Here is a 23,688-nt window from a genome sequence, read left to right as displayed (position 1 = left end):
ACGGCGCTGACATTTCTACTTGCAGCCCCCCGAGCTGGCCAGCAGAAATGACTGAAAACTGACCTGTTTGAGCACTGAAAAGGGACATGATATATATATATATATATATATATATATATATATATATACACATAGACACACACTAGTATAACGGACCCCATCCCCACTCTGGTCAGCCCCAACAGACCATTGTTGTCAGCGCCATCACCAATACCTAACTTAATCAAGTTCTGTGAAAGAAGAAAACAAGTTAACCAATAAAGCATTTCAAGCTGCAATTACCTTGGACTACAATCTGCCCGAAGGAACCTTCCATTCATTTGGGCCTATTTGTTGAACTGATTGGCTGGGCGCACTTTTAAAGATTGTGCTCTATACAGCCACAGTGTAATATATTCTGGAGGGACTATCCACTATCCGGGTAGATACAGGCAGTGTCCAACACTAAAAGAAGCCGTACGTATCTGCAGAGCTACAGTATACAGTGAAGTCTCATACTGGCCTGACAAACTACATAGTGAGTACAGCCTGATCTATGTCAAGTATTGTCTGGTACGGTTTCTACCAATTTTATTACTGGTTTCTCTTGCGGCTCAGATCTTGGTGACCTCAGTGCTTAGTAGCTTAGTAGCCACATACCCCTAGATATCTCTGCAGCTCAGACATTGTCGAGAGTGTCACAAAAAAAACTTTAAGCCTCACATTTTGTTTATTTAAATATCACATAGCAGATATACTGAATCCAATTGATATTGTTATACTTAATACTCTTTATCAGCGTGGCCTAAACCAGAAAATTTATAATAGGGGGTAACGTATTCCATACATAACTAACCAAAAAGGTCTGGTTAAAATAATTCTTCTTTTAGAGCAGCACTCACACTTAAAAAATCCACTAAGAAAGCCACAGTCCATTTGTGAAATAAGTTCATTACATCTGAAACTGATAGGAAATATAAGAGACTTCTGGAAAGTACTGTATATGGTCATCTCTGAGCATATCCTGATTTCTTTATGCTGATCAATTGATATCCTACATTTAACTGTACAAATGCACTATTTCTAAATTTCAGCTGAGTGACCCAGGTTCACCATTAACCATTCCAACAGTACCCTGTGCATTTGTACTACAGGGGACTACAACTGGGGGGGTGGGACGACGACGACGACTACTACTGGGGGCACTGCATTGGGAGGGGGAACCTCTACTAGGGACTACTACTGGGGGGGGAAACTACTACTGGGGGCACTATATAAGGGGCTTACTACTATGGGACCACTACTGGGGGCACTAAAAAGGGGGGACCACTACAAGGGGCACTGTATAGGGGGGATCAGTACCGGGGGCAGGGGCGTTTCTAGAGAGGAGGGGGCCCGTGTGCAGTCTCCAACACGGGCCCCCTCCTCTCCGCCCGGCAGCGCACTGAGTTGTGCGCGGCCAGCGGCGGAGTTATAGACTCTGGGCACTAGAGTGTGCCCAGAATCTATAGTGTATGCACAGAGCACCGGGAAAGCAGCGGCCATTTTCCCTGTACGGCGCATGCGCAAACGACGGGAAAATGGCCGCTGCGGCCATTTTCCAGTCGTTTTACAGCGCTGGACCCACGCACCGACGTGGGACTCCGGAGAGGTAAGTATTATTATCGGTGCAGGGTGTGCGGTGCGGGGCACGCCTGGACCCAGGGGTCTGTGTCCCCCGCACCCATTATAGTTACGCCCCTGACTGGGGGCACTGCATGGGGGGGGGGGAGGGGGGGAGACTACTGCTGGGGTTACTATATAAGGGGTTTACTACTAGGGGAACTACAGTGGGGGGACCACTACTGGGGGCACCAAAGAGGGAGGACCACTACAGGGGGCACTGGATAGGGGGACTACTGCTGGGGGCACTATATAAAGGGCACTGCATAGGAGGTACCACTACTGGGGGCATTGCATAGGGAGGACTACTGCTGGGGGCACTATATAAAGGGCACTGCATAAGAGGGTACCACTACTGGGGGCACTGCATAAGGGGGACCACTACTGGGGGCACTGCAAAAGGGGAACTAATGGGGGGCTGCATACGGGGGACCACTACTGGGGGCATTGTATACTGGGGTACTGTATAAGGGGAACTAATAGGGGGCTGCATAAGGGGCACCACTACTGGGGGTACTGTATAAGGGGCACTGCTATGGGCCTGCATAAGAGGGACCACAACTGGGGTCATTGCATACTGGGGGTACTGTATAAGGGGCACTACTAGGGTTAAGGAGGATAAGGAAATGAATGTTCAGAGTGACGATAAAGGGGTTTGTGTGTCATGTTGACATGCACCATTTTTAAGTGACCACGCCCATTTTTCTGCACGCGCACATAGAGCGGGGGGGGCTCCATTTTTAATTTGCCCTGGGCTCCAAATACCCTAGTTACCCCATTGGCTGCTATAACAGCCTCTCATCCTCTGGGAAGGCTTTTCATAGCCATTCAGCCACAAGCACTTTACAGATTTCAATTCAATAGGTGTTTGATAGAGTTGAGGTTAGGGCTTTAGGAAGGTAGTATTGTCCACCAGACTGTCAGATGGTGAAGTGTGATTCATCACTCCAGATTCGCCGCTGCTCACACTCCACATCGGGTCCCGGTCGTTGCTAGGAGACCGGGATGCGAACGGCTTATTCACCTGCCGCAATACAGGCTGGTCCTGGCATTTGCTGCACCCGCGGCTTCCGCCCAGCGGATGCAGCCAATGATCATTCTAGGGTGCTTCGCCAAGTAGGCTCCCTGATTGGCTGCAGTTCTAGTTATTAGGCAGTGGGAACTGAGCCTCAGTGCCGGTTATAGCTTCATGCCTCTGTGTTTAGCCTGCTGGTCCTAGTTCTTGGTGAAAATCTGTATTGCTGGTATCCTGATTTTATTGTGCCTGTCCAGTCTGGTATATGGTATTCTGTTCTTTGCATCACCTGTTAAGTGATTTACTTAATATTTGAAAAGTGCCATTATGTGCAGTTACCACTGTCAGCCATTTTTTTTCACTACACGGCTTCAGTTATTATTGCCAAGCCAGCTGATTATGATGTATAGCTTCAATATATTCACACATTGTATTCAGCTACTCCAAGCTAATATCCTGTGATCACTTTTTTAATTGTAGAAGCCCCTTTTCTGTGGTTGCTCCAAAATGAAAACCCAATCCATGAAGCTCCCAATGAACACTTTGTGTAGACATTGCTTCTAAAAGCAGGTTTAAATTCAGTAGTGAGTGTTGCAACCAATGGCAACAATTTTTACATGCTTCAGCATGGTTACGCCTAAACATTTCCACTTCACAATAATAGCATCTATAGTTAAATGAGAAAGCTCTAGCAGGGCAGCTAATAAAAAAAATGAGTTGTTGGAAAGGTAGCATGGTTGTTGGCACATGCCATGTTCAAAGTCATTGAGCTCCTCAGTCTGAGACATTCTACTGCAAATGTTCGACTATGATGACTATATGGCTGTATATGCACATGTTAGCAATGGGTGAGGCTCAAATGACCAAGAAAGAATTAAAAAGAGGTGGCCACATACTTCTGGCCATGTAGTGTATGTGTGGTCTTCTCTTTGTTAACACTTACTGTAGGTAGAATGGAGCTATGTTACTCCTGATTAAAGTGCTGCATGGTATGTGAAAACCAGTGTCTATTCTTATATGCAAAGCTGCATGTATATGCAGTTATTGGCAGGGGCGGATTGGGATGGAAAACCAGCCAGGGAAATTTAATGTAAGTAGCCCTGAGTGGGACGAAGTCCGTTGAGGGTGTGTGGTCTGTTGAGGGGGCAGGATCCCTCAAGGGCCTGATTCTTAGTTGGACACAGTTGCTGCCTTCCTTGCGTCTTTGCTGCTGTTGTGCTGGTAAAAACAAACAAATTGGCACTCACAGGGGAAAAAAAAAAAAAAACAACCAAAAAAACACCACATTGGCCCCAAGAGGAAAAAGGTTGTTTAGTAGGACCCCAGGGCTGGGGGAGTCGGGCAGGTTGTACGTGCTCTCATATTACATCATCACTTCTCTGGGCATGACAAACAACTTATATTTTTGTTATATATTATATTTTTTATGGCGGAGGGGAGGGGGGGGGAATCGGGGAGGGGTAATACATGTACCTAGGCAGGGGGGTTATATGGGCATGACAAATAAATATATTTTATATAGTTATTAGGAGACGGGGTAAGGATACTGGATTTTAAACCTGTGTACGCTACTGCCTATACCTTCTAAATCCTGCCTATACCTTCTAGAATTGACGCTATTTGCGTAAGCAGTCATACAGTAAATAAATGCCTTCAGAGTTTGAGAAATGTGTTTCCAACGCACAAAGGTTATTATTCAACATAAAAACAGTAGGTTAGGGGTTTGGGAAAAGACGCTAGTTAGATTTATGTAGTGAGGACTTTTAACTTGGGGCAGATGTGTAAGCATGCAGCTAATAAACAGCGTTCGCATGCAGGATATTATTTAATGTGCATATGGGATATGGGGAGATATGCGTTTGCATAATGCTAATAATATGCGGTCGCATGATGCTAATAATAGCATCACCGTATGTACTTAAATGTGAGTTTCTTCTAAAATGGCGCTGGACGGCCATTCGCAAAATGGCGTCGTGCAGATTCTTATTTTTAAGATGGAGTCTGGTTGCCATTCGCAAGATGGCGTCGCTCCAAGCTAATTTTACACTGATTCTGTCTCAGCCACTAAACCAGCTTCGACAGGGGGATCGGGTGGGTAGTACATGTACCTGGGCAGGGGGGTTATATGGTCATGACAAGTAAACTTACATTTATTATATATTACATTTATTGGGGTGGGGGGATCGGGCAGGTAGTACATGTATCTGGGTATGGGGGTTATATGCGCAAGACAAAAACATTTTATATATTATATTTAATTGGTCGAGGTGGGTGTATGGATCGGGTGAGTAATACATGTATCTGTGCAGGGGGATCATATGGGCATGACAACCATATTTATTTTACATATAATATTATACTTATTAGGTGGGGGGGGAATCATGATCGGGTGTACCTGGGGTGGGGGGTAGGAGTGTATGTCACATTGGCCGGGAGGGGGGAGGCAGTTTTTTGTCTAGGGGGAGTGGGCAGAATATACTCAATGTGATCCGCCACTGCTTCCGGGCCGCCTGCACCACCTTCAATGGTTTAGCTGCTTGCCGCAGGCACTGTGCTGCTGCGTCTGCACACTTTGTGTGTAGCGTGATCTCTCTGCAAATCGGAGGCTGGAGGCAGGCCGCAGGGGGCTGGAGGCAGAGCAGTCAGTGGTGACTGACGGCCCTGGTTCCGTAAAGGCTTATGGGTAGCAGCTCCCCTGTCTGCCTTTTTTTTTTCTTCTAACCTCTGAGCTGCCTTCTGCTGCGCTTGAGCAGAAGCTGTGCAGCTGCCCGATAGGAGATTAGCTCTGATAGCGGCCGTGGGATGGGGGAGATGAGTTTTGGGGGAGAGGGGGGGGGGTCAATCAATGAAAGGGCGTCCGCGGCCACCAAACGGGACCGGCTCAGCGTGAACTGGCCCGGCGGCCCAAACCGCCCTTGGCTATTGGTTACTTCTTCTGGCAGATTAATAAAGGGGAGCACCCGAATTTTAAAACTTGCAAAAAAATAAGTTGAATTTTGATACTCATTTGGATAAATTTTGCCAAGAAGCTCAGTCTTAATGGTCTCCAATTGCATCACAAAAACAAAAGTAGTAACCATCGGCCCATCAATTCTTTACACAGATTATGAATACCATTAAAGGTAAATGTATGAACACAGGGCCAGATTCAGACCCGCTCGCTAGATGCGTTCGCACACAGCCAAAGTATGCAAATCCCGCGATCGCACGACAAGGCATTAGCACACCCACTATGTCTTGGCGTGCGATCGCGGTGTGTATGTAGACGCCCACCAGCCTGTCTTAACGCCAAATTTCCCTTAGTGATACACGCCATACGCAGCACTTGTGGCTGACTATACCCTAGCGCAAGCACTGCGAGTGCTTCAGTGTGCAATTCAGCCATGTGACGTGTATTATGACGCTGCATATTAATTGTGCACGCCTCTGAAATGGCATTAAGACGCTCAGACACACCTGCTTTCGCACCACCAAACCCCCGTTTCCATCGACCATCCCCAGTAACCACCCAGAAATGGCTCGTCCTGACACTCATTCTAGCGAGGTGGCTATGCGCTGCGAGCGAACGCTTCCCGATCGCATGGACTAGTTCAGGCACGCGTACTGCATCTTGTACATATGCGCACATTGGCAGGCTACAAGCCAACGCAGGAGATTGAAAGAACGGCGCTGCTCGCTGTGTCACACTATATTGGTGGTAAGAGAAAAACATATATACTTATCTGTAACAGTTGAGCTTTATGTACCCCTCCTATGGTTCACTCTTTCTCTTCAACCAAAAGGCTCCGTGAACATACAGAAAAAAGGGGTATCTTATCTCATATTTTCTACTTCAGGGTCCATTGGGTATCCACAGGATACCTTGGGGATGTCCCAAAGCAGTATCCTTTAAGGGTGGGGACGCTCCTGTGCTGAAAGGAGAATCCGCCGCCCGAAGGAAGCATCCTGAGAGGCAAAGGTGTAAAATGCGTAATACCTCACAAAAGGTATGGACAGAAGACCACGTGGCCGCCTTGCAGATCTGGACTGCAGAAGTACCACGTCGAGCTGCCCACGAAGGACCCACAGACCTAGTGGAATGAGCTCTCACAGAAGGTGGAACCGGCAGGCCTGCATGAAGATAAGCTTCTGAAATCGCCATACGGATCCAAGCTGCGAAAGTTTGCTTTGAAGCAGGCCAACCCTTTTTACGGAAGCCATAGAGGACAAACAAGGCGCCCGACTTCCTAAATGAAGAAGTGCGGTCAACATAAGTCCTTAAGGCCCGCACAACATCCAAAGTGGCCTCACCCACTTAAAAGGCCAGGTGAGTTAAAAGCCGGCACAACGATTTCTTCGTTAATATGAAACCGGGAAACAACTTTGGGAAGAAATTCAGGACGAGTGCGCAGCACTGCCCTGTTCCCATGAAAAATCAAGAAAGGGGGTCTACAAAAGAGAACCCCTAAATCAGAAACACGTCTGGCCGAAGCTATGGCCAGAAGGAAAAAAAGTCTTAGCTGTTAGCCATTTAAGATCCACTGAGCCCAGTGGTTCAAACGGTGGCCCCTGGAGAGCACTCAGGACCACAGCCAAGTCCCAAGGCGCCACAGGTGGAACAAAAGGCGGCTGAATTTGCAGAACCCCTTACTTTGTAAAGCGCTGCGGAACACTTGTGGCACCATATAAATAAAGGATAATAATAATAATAATAATAACACCTTGCATAAAGGTGCGCACATCAGGGATTGTAGCAATCCTACGATGGAACCAGACAGACAGGGCAGAAACCTGCACCTTCAAAGAAGCAAGGCGAAGCCCATGGTCCAGTCCCGCTTGTAGGAAGGCTAGAACTCTAGACAGACAAAATTCCTGAGGTGCAAAACCTCTCGGTCGACACCACTGGAAGAACGTATGCCACACACGATGGTATATTCTCGCGGAAGACGGTTTTGAAGGTCTGAGAACCAGTGCCGTCTGGGCCAAGCAGGAGCTATCAACAGAAGCGTCCCTCCTTCCTGTTTGAATTTCCGGAAAAAGGGAAAACGGAGGAAATAGATAAGAGATATCAGAACGTCCACCGGACGGACAGAGAATCCACCAGAGACGCCTTTTCGTCTCTTGTGCGAGACCCGTACACCGGCAACTTGTTGTTGTGCCGGGACGCCATGAGGTCGATCTCTGGAAGACCCCACCTGTCCACCAGCAGTTGAAAAACGTCCAGGGCAGGGACCATTCCCCCGGATGAACGTCCTGGCGACTGAGAAAGTCCGCCTCCCAGTTTAGCACTCCCGGGATGAATACTGCTGATATGGCCGGGAGACTACGCTCCGCCCATACCAGGATTCGGGACACCTCTACGAGAGCCGCCCGACTTCGGGTTCCTCCCTGCCGATTTATGTAGGCCACGGTGGTAGCGTTGTCCGACTGGACCTGCACTGGGTGACCTTGGAGAACCCGATGTGCCTGCTGGAGAGCATTGAACACCGCGCGGAGCTCCAAAATGTTTATTGGAAGCTCTGTTTCTGTCCACCTGCCCTGGAACAAGTGTGGACCCGAGACTGCTCCCAGCCCCAAAGACTGGCGTCCGTTGTCAACATGACCCAATTCGCCACCCAGAACGGACGACCCTTGTTGAGATGGGTTGTCTGCAACCACCAGGCTAGGGACAGGCGAACCTCCGGAGTGAGCACCATCGTCTGGGATTTTAGAGTCTGAGGCAGTCCATTCCATTTGGACAGGATCCGGTGCTGCAGAGGTCTGGAGTGAAACTGGGCATATTCCACCATGTCGAATACCGACACCATGGAGCCCAGTAACCTCATCGCCGAGTGCAGAGACACCCGGCGGCTCTGCAGACAACTGCGCACCCGCAACTGCAAGGCAGAGATCTTTTTCCCATTCACAAAGATCCTCTGCTGTCCGGAGTCCAATAAGGCTCCGAGGTGCAGAATCCGCTGAGACGGGATCAGTGTGGACTTCTGCCAGTTTATTAACCAGCCGTGCCGTTGCAGTACCGCAATGGTCAGGTCCAAGTGGCGTAGGTGGAGCTCTGGAGATCCTGCCACCAAGTGAAGGTCGTCCAAGTACGGTAACATGCAGACTCCCTGCAGCCGCATATAACCCGCCATGACCTTGGTGAAAACACGTGGTGCTGTCACCAGGCCAAAAGGAAACGCCCGGAACTGAAAGTGGTCGTTTCGGATTGCAAACCTGAGGAACTGTTGATGGCGTAAAAGAATAGGGACATGCAGGTAAGCGTCCTGTATGTCCAACGACACCATGTAGTCCCCAGGTTCCAGCGCCAGAATGGTGGACCGTAGGGTCTCCATCCGAAACTTCGGCACTCGCAAAGACTTGTTGAGAGCTTTAAGGTTGAGTATCGGACGATACGACCCATTGGGTTTCTGCACCAAAAAGAGACTGGAATAGAAACCCCGGTCCCTCTGGGAGAATGGAACAGGCACTATAACTCCAGCCTGGAGCATAGTGTGCAAGACCTTCCGCAGATCCAAGGCTTTGTTCCGGTCTGATGGCAGACCCGTGGTGAAGAATCGAGACGGGGGTCTGTGCCAGAAGGAGAGGGCGTACCCGTGAGAAATGACCTTGAGAACCCAAGTGTCTGTCGTGGTGGCTGACCAACAGCGGGCGAACTGCAGCAGGCGGCCTCCCACTTTGGGGTCCCCCAAAGGGAGGCCCGACCGTCAGGCCGCAGGCTTGTCATCTGGCTTAGGGGTCGGACGTCTGGTACTCCAGGCCTGCTTCCGGGGGTTGGCCATTTTTTGGGGCCAGCCTGTCGGGGAAAGGACTGTTCTTTAGGCTTACTCTGGGCCCTATAAGGCCGAAAGGACGACGTACCTGAACCGGAAGGAACTGCAGCAGACGGGAGACATGCCGATTTGGCTGCCGCCAGTGTGGCTACAATTTTGTCCAGGTCCGGACCAAATAGAACTTCTCCATTAAAAGGCAACGCTTCCAAGCCCTTTTTCAAATCAGCGTCTGCCTTCCAAGATCGCAACCATAAGGTGCGACGAGCAGCTACAGCTGTCGAAGAAATCCGAGACGCCACGGTACTGATATCCAAGGCCGCTTCGTTGATATAAGTGGCCGAATCCCGGAGATTGCCGATCAACTCCGTCTGTTCAGCCGAACAGTCGGAATCGAAGAACGCCTCCAAAGTGTCAGCCCAGCGCTCCATAGCTCTGGCAACCCAACAAATGGCAATAACCGGCCTAGCTGCCCCCCGGACGGACTTTAGGCAGATCTCCACCTTGCGGTCCGTAGCATCCTTTAGGGAAGACATGGATGACATGGGTAATGTGGCACTACGGACTAGGCGTGTCACATGAGAATCCACCTGTGGAGAGGATTCCCACTTAGAAAAATAATTATCCGCGAACAGATAAGCCACTGCCAAACGCCTCTGCGGCTGGTACCGTTTGCCAGGCTGTTTCCACGCCTCCTCTAAATGGTCCACCAATTGACCCAAAAGAGGAAACACTGTGGCGTCACCCTTAATATCCTTAAAAAAGGCATATTTAGATTTGGACACCGGAGGATCTTCGTCCTCAATCACCAAAGCTGTGCGGAATGCCCGAATAAGTCCAGGAATATACACCTTGGACCTAGCGTCCGCCTCCTTAGTACGGAGAGGTTCCTGGTCCGAAAGATTCAGAATCTCCCCATCATCAGACGTCACTTCGTCATCCTCATAAGGAGCTCCCGAGAGACCTGGGGAGGGGAAATAGGGAGACTGTGGGGTACCATCAATTGCCTCGGGAAACCCTGCATGGGTGACGACACCACTGATTGCTGGGACAATCCCATCTGTGGGAACGCAGGCTGCGGAGCTAACTGGCCCACCAGGGTTGTAAACGCTTTAGCGAAACAAGCCCAGGGCGGCTCCTGTACCGGTGCTGTGACAGTAATTGGCCGCGCCAATAAATAACACTGCCGGCATAGCCCCTCCGCGCTACCCTCCCCCTCCACTATAGGTACTTTACACGTAGTACACTGAAGCTGGAGAGGAAAGTCACTCTCAGACATGATGGTAAGTATGTGACCCCTCTCACCAATATTTGTTAGTATAGCGAGAGACCACCCTGCAAGCACCGCACCGCAAGGGCTTTAGCAGAAAGAACAGGGACAGTGATAAGGCTGACAGTAAGAAATTAAAAGTACAGGCAGCAGCGCTAGCACAGTCACATACAATGCACAGAAAAATAAATCCTGCACTATCAGCGCTGATACTCAACTACACAGACACAGAGTCTGGCAGGACACAGCGCTGCATACACAGACCTGACCGAGCAGAGGAGAGGTATGCGGGGGGACCCAGACCACGATGCCTCCGATCTTAGCCTTCCAGCAGCGTTCACCATGCATTACTGAAGATGGCCAACGAGGAGCATAGAGGAGGCTGGCCTGGGGGAGGAGCGCTGCCACAGGGCCAGTCGGCGTGTGCAGAGAGGGCTGTGTGCAGCGGGGGAGGCGCCGGCTGTGAGACAGGGAAGGCGCGCTCCCCTGACATGCATTTAACCCCTGGGACGCCGCAGCGCTACCGCTCTGCCGCGGTCCGCTGTCCCAGGGGGGTAGTGGAAGCGCAGGTTAATACCTGGCTCCACGCTGCAGCCAGTCTCCAGGGAGCCCAATGCCTGGGGAATTTGAACCATGTTCAGCAGGGTCCCACCGCGGGACCCCTGCTGCTTACCTGTTGTTCCCCTTCGATCCGGCCATGGCCCAAAACATCTGGGGTCACCGCTAGCTGTGACCCCAGATGCTTACCAGCATCCCCGGATCGGTACCGGCGTTCTGGTACCGGCGGGGTGTAGGGAAGACAGCATGGACGTCAGTATTGACTGTCCATGCTGTAATTCCAGATGTGCAGCCACAGCTGCAATGAAGAAAACTTCAGGGGCTCTTCTAAGCCCCCCTCTAGCAGGTGCATCCGACTCCGGCCGGGCACCGAACGAAACTGAGATATCTTGGCTCGGGGGTGGGGTATAGGAGGGGGACCCTAGTGCATCCTGGGAGGCTGAAAACTTAACTCTATGGTGCCCGATGCCTGACGTCATCACCTATACCCCAAGGTATCCTGTGGATATCCTATGGACCCTGAAGTAGAAATAGAGGGTTCACCACAAGATGTAAACCATTGGTGAGCCACAAAAACAGGAAGACCAGATTAGAGTTTGCCAAACAACATCTAAAAAAGCCATTACAGTTCTGGAGCAACATCATATGGACAGATGAGACAAAGATCAACTTGTACCAGAGTGATGGGAAGAGAAGAGTATTGAGAAGGAAAGGAACTGCTCATGATCCAAAACATACCACCTCATCAGTGAAGCATGGTGGTGGTAGTGTCATGGCGTGGGCATGTATCGCTGCCAATGGAACTGGTTACCTTGTATTTATTGATGATGTGACTGCTGACAAAAGCAGCAGAATGAATTGTTTCGGGCAATATTATATGCTCATATTCAGTCAAATGCTTCAGAAATCATTGGACGGCGCTTCACAGTGCAGATGGACAATGACCCGAAGCATACTGCAAAAGCAACCAAAGAGTTTTTAAGGCTAAAAAGTGGAATGTTATGCAATGGCCAAGTCAATCCCCTGACCTGAATCCGATTGAGCATGCATTTCACTTGATGAAGACAAAACTGAAGGGAAAATGCCCCAAGAACAAGCAGGAACTGAAGACATTTGCAGTAGAGGCCTGGCAGAGCATCACCAGGGATGAAACCCAGCGTCTGGTGATGTCTATGCGTTCCAGACTTCAGGCTGTAATTGCCTACAAAGGATTTGTAACAAAGTATTAAAAAGTGAAAGTTAGATTTAGGATTGTTTAGTTTGTCCCATTACTTTTGGCCCCTTAAAAAGTGGGAGGCACATATAGAAACCGTTGTAATTCCTACACCGTTCACCTGATTTGGATGTAATTACCCTCAAATTAAATCTGAAAGTCTGCAGTTAAAGCACATCTTGTTTGTTTCATTTCAAAGCCATTGTGGTGGTGAATAGAGGCCAAAATATGAAAATTCTGTCAATGCCCCAATATTTATGCAACTGACTGTAGTTGCAAAACCCAAATCATAATGTTTGTTGGCGCTTGGACAGATAACTGTAAAAATCAAGCGCAATTTGAAATTGTGGAATTATGTAGTTGGCCTAAAATTTGCTTGTGAAAGGACGGACTGTTTAAGAGATTTTGTAATTGCAGTTTGTAAAGCAACTATAAGGTATAGTCAGCAGCGCTGATTCCTTGCTTAGTAATTAATTTGATATATATTTATGCACCTGACTGTGTGTGTATATATATATATATATATATATATATATATATATATATATATGTATGTTTCCTCACAACCTGGAATTAAAATGGAGATTGTTTGAAGGTGTGCATCATTTAATTCACAGAACATGCCTACAACTGTGAAGTTGTTTTTTTTTTATATTGTGAATCAAACAACAATTTGGAACAACATAACTTAAAACTTCAGCGTGCATACCTATTCACCCCCCTAAAGTCAGTACTTTGCCGAGCCACCTTTAGTGGCAATTACAGCTGCAAGTTGCTTTGGATAAGTCTCTGTGTGAGCTTGCCACATCTTGCCCCCGGGATTTTTGCCCATTCCACAAGGCAAAACTGCTCCAACTCCTTCATGTTGGATGGTTTCTGCTTGTGAACAGCCATCTTCAAGTCTGACCACAGATTCTCGATTGGATTGAGATCTGGGCTTTGACTAGGCCATTCTAACACATTTAAATGTTTCCCCTTAAACCACTCGAGTGTTGCTTTAGCAGTATGCTTCGGGTCATTGTCCTGCTGGAAGGTGAACCTCCGTCCCAGTCTCAAATCACAGGCAGACTGAAACAGGTTTTGCTCAAGAATATCCCTGTATTTAGCACCATCCATCTTTCCCTCGACTCAAATCAGTTTCCCAGTCCCTGCTGCTGAAAAACATCCCCACAGCATGATGCTGCCACCACCATGTTTCACTTTGGGGATGGTGTTCTTGGGGTGATGGGATGTGTTGGGTTTGCGCCAGACATCGGGTTTTCCTTGGTGGCCGAAAAGTTAAATATTAGTCTCCACTGATCAGAGCATCTTCCTCCATACATTTGGGGAATCGTCCACATGCCTTTGGGCAAACTCAAATTGTGTCTTATTTTTATCACTAAATAATGGCTTTTTTCTGGCCACTCTTCCATAAAGCCCAGCTCTATGGAGTGTACGTCATATTGTGGTCACATGCACAGATACACCAGTCTCTGCTGTGGAACTCTGCAGCTCCTTCAGGGTTACCTTTGGTCTCTTTGCTGCCTCTCTGATAAATGCCCTCCTTGCCCGGTCTGTGAGTTTTTCGGTGGGCAGCCTTCTCTTGGCAGGTTTGTTGTGGTACCATGTTCTTTAGATTTGTTGATGATGGATTTGATGGTGCTCCAGGGGATCATCAAAGATTTGGTTATTTTTTTTTATAACCCAACCCAGAATTATACTTCTCAACAGCTTTGTCCCCGACTTGTTTGGAGAGCTTCTTGGTCTTTATGGTGTGATGCCTCTTGCTTAGTGGTGTTGCAGCCTCTGGGGCCTTTCAGAAAAGGTGTGTTTGTACTGACAGATCATGTGACACTTAGATTTCACACAGGTGGACCTCATTTCACTAATTATGTAACTTCTGAAGGTAATTGGTTGCACCAGAACTTTTGAGGGGCTTCATAGCAAAGGGGGTGATTACATAAGCACATGCCAATTTTCAGAATTTTATTTATAAAGATTATTTTTTTTTATATATATATATTTTTCTCATTTCACTTCACCAAATTAGACTATTTTGTGCAGATCCATCACATAAAATTCAGATTAATAAAATTACATTTTGTAATTTAACAAAAAAGGTAAAAAGCCAAGGGGTGAATACTTTTGCAAGGCACTGTGTGTGTATATACATATATGTCACACATGCATACTTATACATGCACACACATGTACACTTAATATGAACAGTCAGTGCACACTAACACTTATAACAAACTACTAGGGCCAAATGTAATAGGGTGAGAGTTTAGCTAAACTGTAACATTTTCTAAACTCTCACCCTATTACATTTGGCCCCTAATCTTTATATGATGTCACCAAAACTGCACTTACTTAAGAATCAACTTTTCTCAATAAAGGTTAGTAGACTAAGGCATTTGACACATTACACTTAGAGCTTGATTTTCACTCTTCTTTTTCCAGGTCCATTGACCTGCAAAAAATGTCACCAAACGTCAATACTCAGTAGGGAAACCGTATCTGTGAAATCATTAAATACCATTAGAGACAAATGGATATGTCCTGAGTACTAGTACCTTAACAGCTGATAAATGGCTGAAAGTGAGACATGAAGGGGAAAAAAAAAAAACGATTGGTTTTAAGTAGAAAAAAAAAAAAAAACCACAAGGAAGACTAATTTAGGTACACGACTACAAAAAAGTCTGGAGATTTAAAACTTTAGATTTATTAAAAAAAACTACCATGAAACACCACATTGACTTCATGGGAACAGCTTTATAAATGTTGTAAGATAATTCAAAATATTACGGACTAGTATTGCTTTTCAGCTTTTAAGGACTAAAGGCTGGGTACACAATAGGCGATATATTGGGCGATGTGTCTTTTTCAGACAACTTGGAGCGACATATTGTTCACATCACAGTGTGTACGCTCAACTGCGCGTTCAAATGTGTCGTCAGCAGATTCATCTCATCTGGTGTTCTACACGTCAGATGGGCAGACCATGCTGACGTTGGCATGCATGTGAAAGTGGGATGGAAGGGTGTATGGTGTGGTCCTACAATGATATATCAGGTTTCGGGTTGGCTGGGATATACATCATTCTGATATGTACCTAAGCTAAAGGTAAATTTAGTTGCTGATTTTGTCAGGCATCTCCTAATGGTACTTTTCTCAAATGGTGATTATAAATATCTATCTTGTGAGAGTCAAAACTATTTTTTAAAGGGAGCAACCGGGACATTACAAAAGAAGGGGTCTCACCTTCAAAATGTACCTTAAATACACACCATTTTAACCATGTTAACTATTGCAGTTTACTATAGATTCTTTGCTTATAGTGTGCACCTGCTCCTTCCCCCTCCTTTTTTGCTGTATAAATATAAGGTGATAATTTGCTATGTAGTAGCTATGTAGATGTATGAGGTATGTCTATAAAATAACGAGACTGATTCCACCTAGTAAACAAAGCAGCCAGAACCGGTTCTAACTGCATACGTAGTAACCTTGAACTTGTCTGAACCTGCATGATAAGCAGCAACACTATGACGTTCAGTTGATTGTGAGTCGCCATTAATTTTGGTTGTGTTTTCTGTAGAGTGCCGAAAAAAATGCTAAGTTTAAAAGTTAAACAACGGGTCAATTTGAATTTTTTAGTAAAATTGCACAAAACAGCCATCAGAATGTTTTCAAATGTTTACTACGGCCTATGGGAATGACTGCCTGTCTCGTGCGCGTGTGCTTGAGTGGCACAAAAGATTCAGCGAGGGATGTGAGAATGTCAAAGATGATGAACGCCCTGGACGACCTTGCACTTTAAGAACCGAAGAAAATGTAGAAAAAGTCAGATTGTTCAAAAAGACCGCCGACTCAGTGTTCGAATGATCGCTGAATCTGTGAATATTGACAAAGACACAGCATGGAAAATTTTGCGTGAGGATTTTAACATGACGAAAGTTTGTGCAAAGATGGTCCCAAGCATGGACCAGAGCAAAAAGAACGTCGCAAAAAATGTTGTGTTAACATTTTGCAACTTGACGCAGATCCAAACCGGTTTCATAAAGTAATCACTTGTGATGAGACCCCGGATCTTCCATTACAGTCATCACCAAGAATGAAAAAAGCTGGTCAAAGCAAGTCAAAATTCAAAGCAATGCTCATTGTTTTTTTTCAATATCAAGGGTGTAATTTTGCAAGAATGGGTTCCAGGGCACAACAGTTAACCAGCATTATTATAAGGAAGTTTTGAAAAAGCTGAGAGAGAGTAAGAAAGAAACTGCCACAACTGTGGAAAAATTGTTTCATTCTTCACCAGGACAGTGAACCTGCTCACACAGCATTTTCTGTGAAGCAGTTTTTGACCGACAATCACATTACTACACTTGAACATCCTCCATATTCGCCCGATTTAGCACCTTGCGAGTTTTCTCTTTTCCCAAAAGTTAAATCAGTGCTTAAAATGGACACATTTCAGTTGATGCTGTAAAGAAGAAACCGGTAGATATGTTGAAACAACTAAACAGAAATTGATTTGCTCCATGCCTTCGACCAATGGAAAACCAGACTACAGCGATGTATCAGTGCAAATGGGGAGTATTTTGAAGGGGACAAACATCACATTTATTGGTAATACCAATAAATAAAGATGATTTATTTAGTTAGTCTCGTTATTTAAAAGACATACTTCGTAAATAGTTACAGTCAGGGAACGCTAGATATAACTTATACGGAGGGTGCCCTGCAGCGGTAGCTCACCGGTACCAATGATGCAGACGTCTGCTTTCGGCCCATTTCAACTGTTGTTTTACCGTGTAGAGGCTTATGAGGAACATTTAGAGCCTCCATGGTCTATATGATTCAGCATTGACACTTATTCGAGAGCTGCAGTTGTTATTGGTGTATCAGATGATACTATTTGGCTACACTAGTTTATTTTAAGAGACTAAAGATTAGGGGTGAGCGGGTTCGGATTTCTGAAATCCGAACCCCCCCGAGCCCCCCCGATCCGAGTCCGATCCGAGTCAGGCTCGACTTTTCCCGCCTGACTCGGATCTGACATCGAGGCAAAACGTCATCATCCCGCCTTCCGAGTCTCGCGGGTTTTGGATCCTATATAAGGTACCCGCGTCGGCGCCATTTTCTCACTCGGCTGTGGACAGTGAAGAGGGAGGGTGGGAGTTAGTGCTGTGTAGTGTAGTGTAGTGTAGTGCTGCTGTTGTCCACTACTTCAAAGTCCATAGGGGCTGGCTGTGTTGTGCTGTGCTGCTGTTGTTAATAGGGGCTGTGTCCACTACTTCAAAGTCCATAGGGGCTGGCTGGACTGTGTTGTGCAGTCAGTTCTCCATAGGGGCTGTGTCCACTCCAAAGTCCTGTGCAGTGTCCCAGTCCTAAAGGGGTGCTGTAGTGTTGTCCAGGGGGTGCTCTGTCCATCAGGGGTGCTCCCCCCAAGTGCTAAAAAAATAATATATTTTCTGTGTTTGTGAATTGTGTGCGCAGTAGCCGCACGTGCATCAACAAAGTAGTGCCAAGCGTGCGCCTGTGTCATAAGTAAAGGGCCGGCTGGCTTGACCGTTAAAGGGTGCTGTAACCCCCGAAAGTACACTCCAGTCCAAACCAAAAAAAAATTATTTTCTGTGTTTGTGAATTGTGTGCGCAGTAGCCGCACGTGCATCAACAAAGTAGTGCCAAGCGTGCGCCTGTGTCATAAGTAAAGGGCCGGCTGGCTTGATCGTTAAGGGTGCTGTAACCCCCGAAAGTACACTCCAGTCCAAACCAAAAAAAAAATTATTTTCTGTGTTTGTGAATTGTGTGCGCAGTAGCCGCACGTGCATCAACAAAGTAGTGCCAAACGTGCGCCTGTGTCATAAGTAAAGGGCCGGCTGGCTTGACCGTTAAGGGTGCTGTAACCCCCGAAAGTACACTCCAGTCCAAACCAAAAAAAAAATTATTTTCTGTGTTTGTGAATTGTGTGCGCAGTAGCCGCACGTGCATCAACAAAGTAGTGCCAAACGTGCGCCTGTGTCATAAGTAAAGGGCCGGCTGGCTTGACCGTTAAGGGTGCTGTAACCCCCGAAAGTACACTCCAGTCCAAACCCAAAAAAAAATTATTTTCTGTGTTTGTGAATTGTGTGCGCAGTAGCCGCACGTGCATCAACAAAGTAGTGCCAAGCGTGCGCCTGTGTCATAAGTAAAGGGCCGGCTGGCTTGACCGTTAAGGGTGCTGTAACCCCCGAAAGTACACTCCAGTCCAAACCAAAAAAAAAATTATTTTCTGTGTTTGTGAATTGTGTGCGCAGTAGCCGCACGTGCATCAACAAAGTAGTGCCAAGCGTGCGCCTGTGTCATAAGTAAAGGGCCGGCTGGCTTGACCGTTAAGGGTGCTGTAACCCCCGAAAGTACACTCCAGTCCAAACCTAAAAAAAAATTATTTTCTGTGTTTGTGAATTGTGTGCGCAGTAGCCGCATGTGCATCAACAAAGTAGTGCCAAGCGTGCGCCTGTGTCATAAGTAAAGGGCCAGCTGGCTTGACCGTTAAGGGTGCTGTAACCCCCGAAAGTACACTCCAGTCCAAACCAAAAAAAAAATTATTTTCTGTGTTTGTGAATTGTGTGCGCAGTAGCCGCACGTGCATCAACAAAGTAGTGCCAAGCGTGCGCCTGTGTCATAAGTAAAGGGCCGGCTGGCTTGACCGTTAAGGGTGCTGTAACCCCCGAAAGTACACTCCAGTCCAAACCTAAAAAAAAATTATTTTCTGTGTTTGTGAATTGTGTGCGCAGTAGCCGCACGTGCATCAACAAAGTAGTGCCAAGCGTGCGCCTGTGTCATAAGTAAAGGGCCGGCTGGCTTGACCGTTAAAGGGTGCTGTAACCCCCGAAAGTACACTCCAGTCCAAACCAAAAAAAAATTATTTTCTGTGTTTGTGAATTGTGTGCGCAGTAGCCGCACGTGCATCAACAAAGTAGTGCCAAGCGTGCGCCTGTGTCATAAGTAAAGGGCCGGCTGGCTTGACCGTTAAAGGGTGCTGTAACCCCCGAAAGTACACTCCAGTCCAAACCAAAAAAAAATTATTTTCTGTGTTTGTGAATTGTGTGCGCAGTAGCCGCACGTGCATCAACAAAGTAGTGCCAAGCGTGCGCCTGTGTCATAAGTAAAGGGCCGGCTGGCTTGACCGTTAAAGGGTGCTGTAACCCCCAAAGTACACTCCAGTCCAAACCAAAAAAAAATTATTTTCTGTGTTTGTGAATTGTGTGCGCAGTAGCCGCACGTGCATCAACAAAGTAGTGCCAAGAGTGCGCCTGTGTCATAAGTAAAGGGCCGGCTGGCTTGACCATTAAAGGGTGCTGTAACCCACAAAGTACACTCCAGTCCAAACCAAAAAAAAAATTATTTTCTGTGTTTAGCCGCACGTATATATCAAATCGATATAACATAAATGGAGGACCAAACTTTCTCCGATAAAAATAAAATAGAGAAAGATCAAGAACCACTTCCTCCTAGTGCTGAAGCTGCTGCCACTAGTCATGACATAGACGATAACATGCCATCAACGTCGTCTGCCAAGGCCGATGCCCAATGTCATAGTAGAGGGCACATACAATCCCAAATGGCAAAGTTCAGGAAAATGACCTTGAAAAAGACATTTAAATCAGCTGAAGAGAAACGTAAACTTGCCAATATGCCATTTACGACACGGAGTGGCAAGGAACGGCTAAGGTCGATCCCTAGTATGTTCATGACTAGTGGTTCAGCTTCACATGACGATGGAAGCACTCCTCCCACTAAAAAAATCAAAAGAGTTAAGCTGGCAAAAGCACAGCGAAGAACTGTGCTTTCTAAGAAGATATCACAAATCCCCAAGGAGAGTCCAAGTGTGGTGGTGGTTGCGATGCCTGACCTTCCCAGCACTGGACGGGAAGAGGTGGCTCTTTCCACCATTTGCACGCCCCCTGCAAGTGCTGAAAGGAGCACCCACAGTCCACTTGCTGATATGCAAATTGAAGATGTCACTGTTGAAGTACAACAGGATGAGGATACTGGTGTAGCTGGCGCTGAGGAGGAAGTTGGCGAGGAGGATTCTGATGGTGATGTGGTTTGTTTAAATCAGGCTCCGGGGGAGACAGTTGTTGTCCGTGGGATGAAAAAGCCCATCACGGTCATGCCTGGGCAGAAGACCAAACATTCCACCTCTTTGGTCTGGCAATATTTCTATCCAAATCCGGACAACAACTGTCTTGCCATATGTACCATATGTAAAGGTGAAATAAGTAGGGGTAGGGACGTCAACCACCTAGGAACATCCTCCCTTATACGGCACCTGCAGCGCGTTCATAAAAAGTTACTGTCAAGTTCAGAAACTTTGGCTCAGACCGTAAGCAGTCCAGGGACACCTAAATCCCGTTGTCCTGTTGTATCCAAGCGCCTGCAAACCACACCGTCAACTCCCTCCTCGTCAATTTCCTCCTTAGTCAGGATCGGAAGTAGTCCTGCAGGCCATATCACTGGCATGACTGACTCTCCTATCCGGGATTCCTCCGGAGGATCCTGCATTGCTACGCCTACTGCTGCCGCTGCTGCTGTTGCTGCTGCTGCTGGGAGTCGTTCATCATCCCAGAGAGGAAGTAGGAACACCACTACTTTTACTAAACAATTGACCCTCCAACAGTCCTTAGCGAGGAGGATGAAGTACGACAGCAGTCATCCTGAAGCAAAACGTATAACTGAGGCCTTGACTGCTATGTTGGTGTTAGACGTGCGTCCGGTATCCGCCATTAGTGCAGTGGGATTTAGACAATTGATGGAGGTAGTGTGTCCCCGGTTCCAAATCCCGTCTAGATTCCACTTCACTAGGCAGGCGATACCGAGACTGAACAGAAACGTCAGAAAAAGTGTCCTCAGTGTCCTGAAAAATGCCGTTGTACACAATGTCCACTTAACCACGGACATGTGGACAAGTGGAACAGGGCAGACTAAGGACTATATGACTGTGACAGCCCACTGGGTAGATGTATCACCTTACGCAGCAACAGCAGCAGCGTCACCAGTAGCAGCATCTCAGAAACGCCAGCTCGTTACAAGGCAGGCTACGCTGTGTATCACCGGTTTCAGTAAGAGGCACACCGCCGACAACCTCTTAGAGAAACTGAGGGAAATCATCGCCCAGTGGCTTACCCCACTTAGACTCTCCTGGGGATTTGTGATATCTGACAACGCCACCAATATTGTGCGGGCATTACATCTGGGCAAATTCCAGCACGTCCCATGTTTTGCTCACACAATAAACTTGGTGGTGCAGAATTTTCTGAAAAGCGACAGGGGCGTGCAGGAGACGCTTTGGGTGGCCCGAAAAATTTCTGGCCACTTTCGCCATTCAGCGACTGCGTGCCGAAGACTGGAGCGCCAGCAAACACTCTTGAACCTGCCCCGCCATCACCTGAAGCAAGAGGTTGTGACGCGGTGGAACTCAACCCTCTATATGCTTCAGAGGATGGAGGAGCAGCAAAAGGCCATACAAGCCTATACATCCACCTATGACATAGGCAAAGGAGGGGGTATGCACCTGACTCAAGCGCAGTGGAGAATGATTTCCGTGTTGTGCAAGGTTCTTCAGCCCTTCGAACTTGCCACACGTGAAGTCAGTTCAGACACTGCCAGCTTGAGTCAGGTCATTCCCCTCATCAGGCTTTTGCAGAAGCAGCTGGAGAAAGTGAAGGAGGAGCTAAGACGGAGCGATTCCGCTCGGCATGTGGGACTTGTGGATGAAGCCCTTCATTCGCTTTGCCAGGATTCCAGGGTGGTCAATCTGTTGAAATCAGACCACTACATTTTGGCCACCGTGCTCGATCCTAGGTTTAAAGCCTATGTGGTGTCTCTCTTTCCGGCCGACACAAGCCTGCAGAGGTGCAAAGACCTGCTGGTGAACACACTGTCAGCTGAAGCGGAACGTGACACGTCAACGGCTCCTTCTTCATTTTCTCCCGCAACTGGGGCTGCCAGGAAAAAACTTAGGTATCCTAAGCAACCCGCTGGCGGTGATGCAGGGCAGGCAGGACCAAGTTTGGACATCTGGTCCGGACTGAAGGACCTGGCAACAATTTCTGACATGTCTACTGTCACTGCATATGATACTGTCACCATTGACAGAATGGTGGAGGATTACATCGGTGACAGCATCCAAGTAGGCATGTCAGACAGTCCATACCTGTACTGGCAGGAAAAAGAGGCAATTTGGAGGCCCCTGTACAAACTGGCTCTATTTTACCTGAGTTGCCCCCCCTCCAGTGTGTACTCCGAAAGAGTGTTTAGTGCAGCCGGGAACCTTGTCAGCGAAAGGCGTAGGAGGTTGCTTCCACAGAATGTGGAGAAGATGATGTTCATCAAAATGAATTATCAGCTCTTCCAGGGAGACCAGCCTCCAGAACGTACAGAGGGACCTGTGGTGGTGGATTCAAGTGGGGACGAGTTAATACTTTGTGAGGATGAGGATGTACACACTGAAGAGGGTGAGGAATCGGTGGATGAGGAGGATGAGGATGACATCTTGCCTCCGTAGAGCCAGTTTGTGCAGGGACACATTAATTGCCAGCTTGTTTTGTGGGGGCCCAAACGAACCAATCATTTCAGCCACAGTTGTGTGGCAGACCCTGGCGCTGAAATGATTGATTTGTTAAAGTGTGCATGTCCTGTTTATACAACATAAGGGTGGGTGGGAGGGCCCAAGGACAATTCCATCTTGCACCTCTTTTTTTCTTTGCATTATGTACAGTTTGGGGCCTAGTTTTTCTAACTGCCATCCTGTCTGCCACTGCAGTGTCACTCCTAGATGGGTCACGTGTTTGTGCCGCCCACTCGTGTCGCTTAGCATAGTCATCCAGCTACCTCGGTGCAACCTTTTGGACATAAAAACACTATTGTGAGGTGTGAGGTGTTCAGAATAGACTGGAAATGAGTGGAAATTAAGGTTATTGAGGTTAATAATAGCATAGGAGCAGAAAAACCTACAAATTCTGTGATTTTAGCTGTTTTTATGCTTTTTTTCAAAAAAATACAGATCCAAAACACAAAACCCAGAACCCAAAACACGGAAGGGTGGTTTTGGCAAAACCAATCCAGATCCAAAACACGAAGAAAGATCCAGATCCAAAACCAAAACACAAAACACGAAAAGTGGCCGGTGCACACCCCTACTAAAGATACAATGTTATTGACTGTAATGTTTCAAAGATTTACTTTTCTTTTTGGTGACACACTGGTGTGTAACAATTTTTTA

At 47.2% G+C, this 23,688-nt stretch overlaps 1 protein-coding gene across 5 annotated transcripts in view; it reads right to left on the bottom strand.

Moving 5' to 3' along the window:
• The window catches only part of CNTLN (centlein), a 505,942-nt gene that overhangs the window by 288,860 nt on the left and 193,394 nt on the right, over window positions 1–23,688 (bottom strand). The window lies entirely within an intron of this gene.

The sequence above is a fragment of the Taudactylus pleione genome, unplaced genomic scaffold (genome assembly GCF_031769625.1).
Source record: "Taudactylus pleione unplaced genomic scaffold, aTauple2 ptg000757l, whole genome shotgun sequence".
NCBI lineage: Eukaryota > Metazoa > Chordata > Amphibia > Anura > Myobatrachidae > Taudactylus > Taudactylus pleione.
Note: the sequence above shows the minus strand (reverse complement) of the source record. Positions and strands in the feature narration are given on the sequence as shown.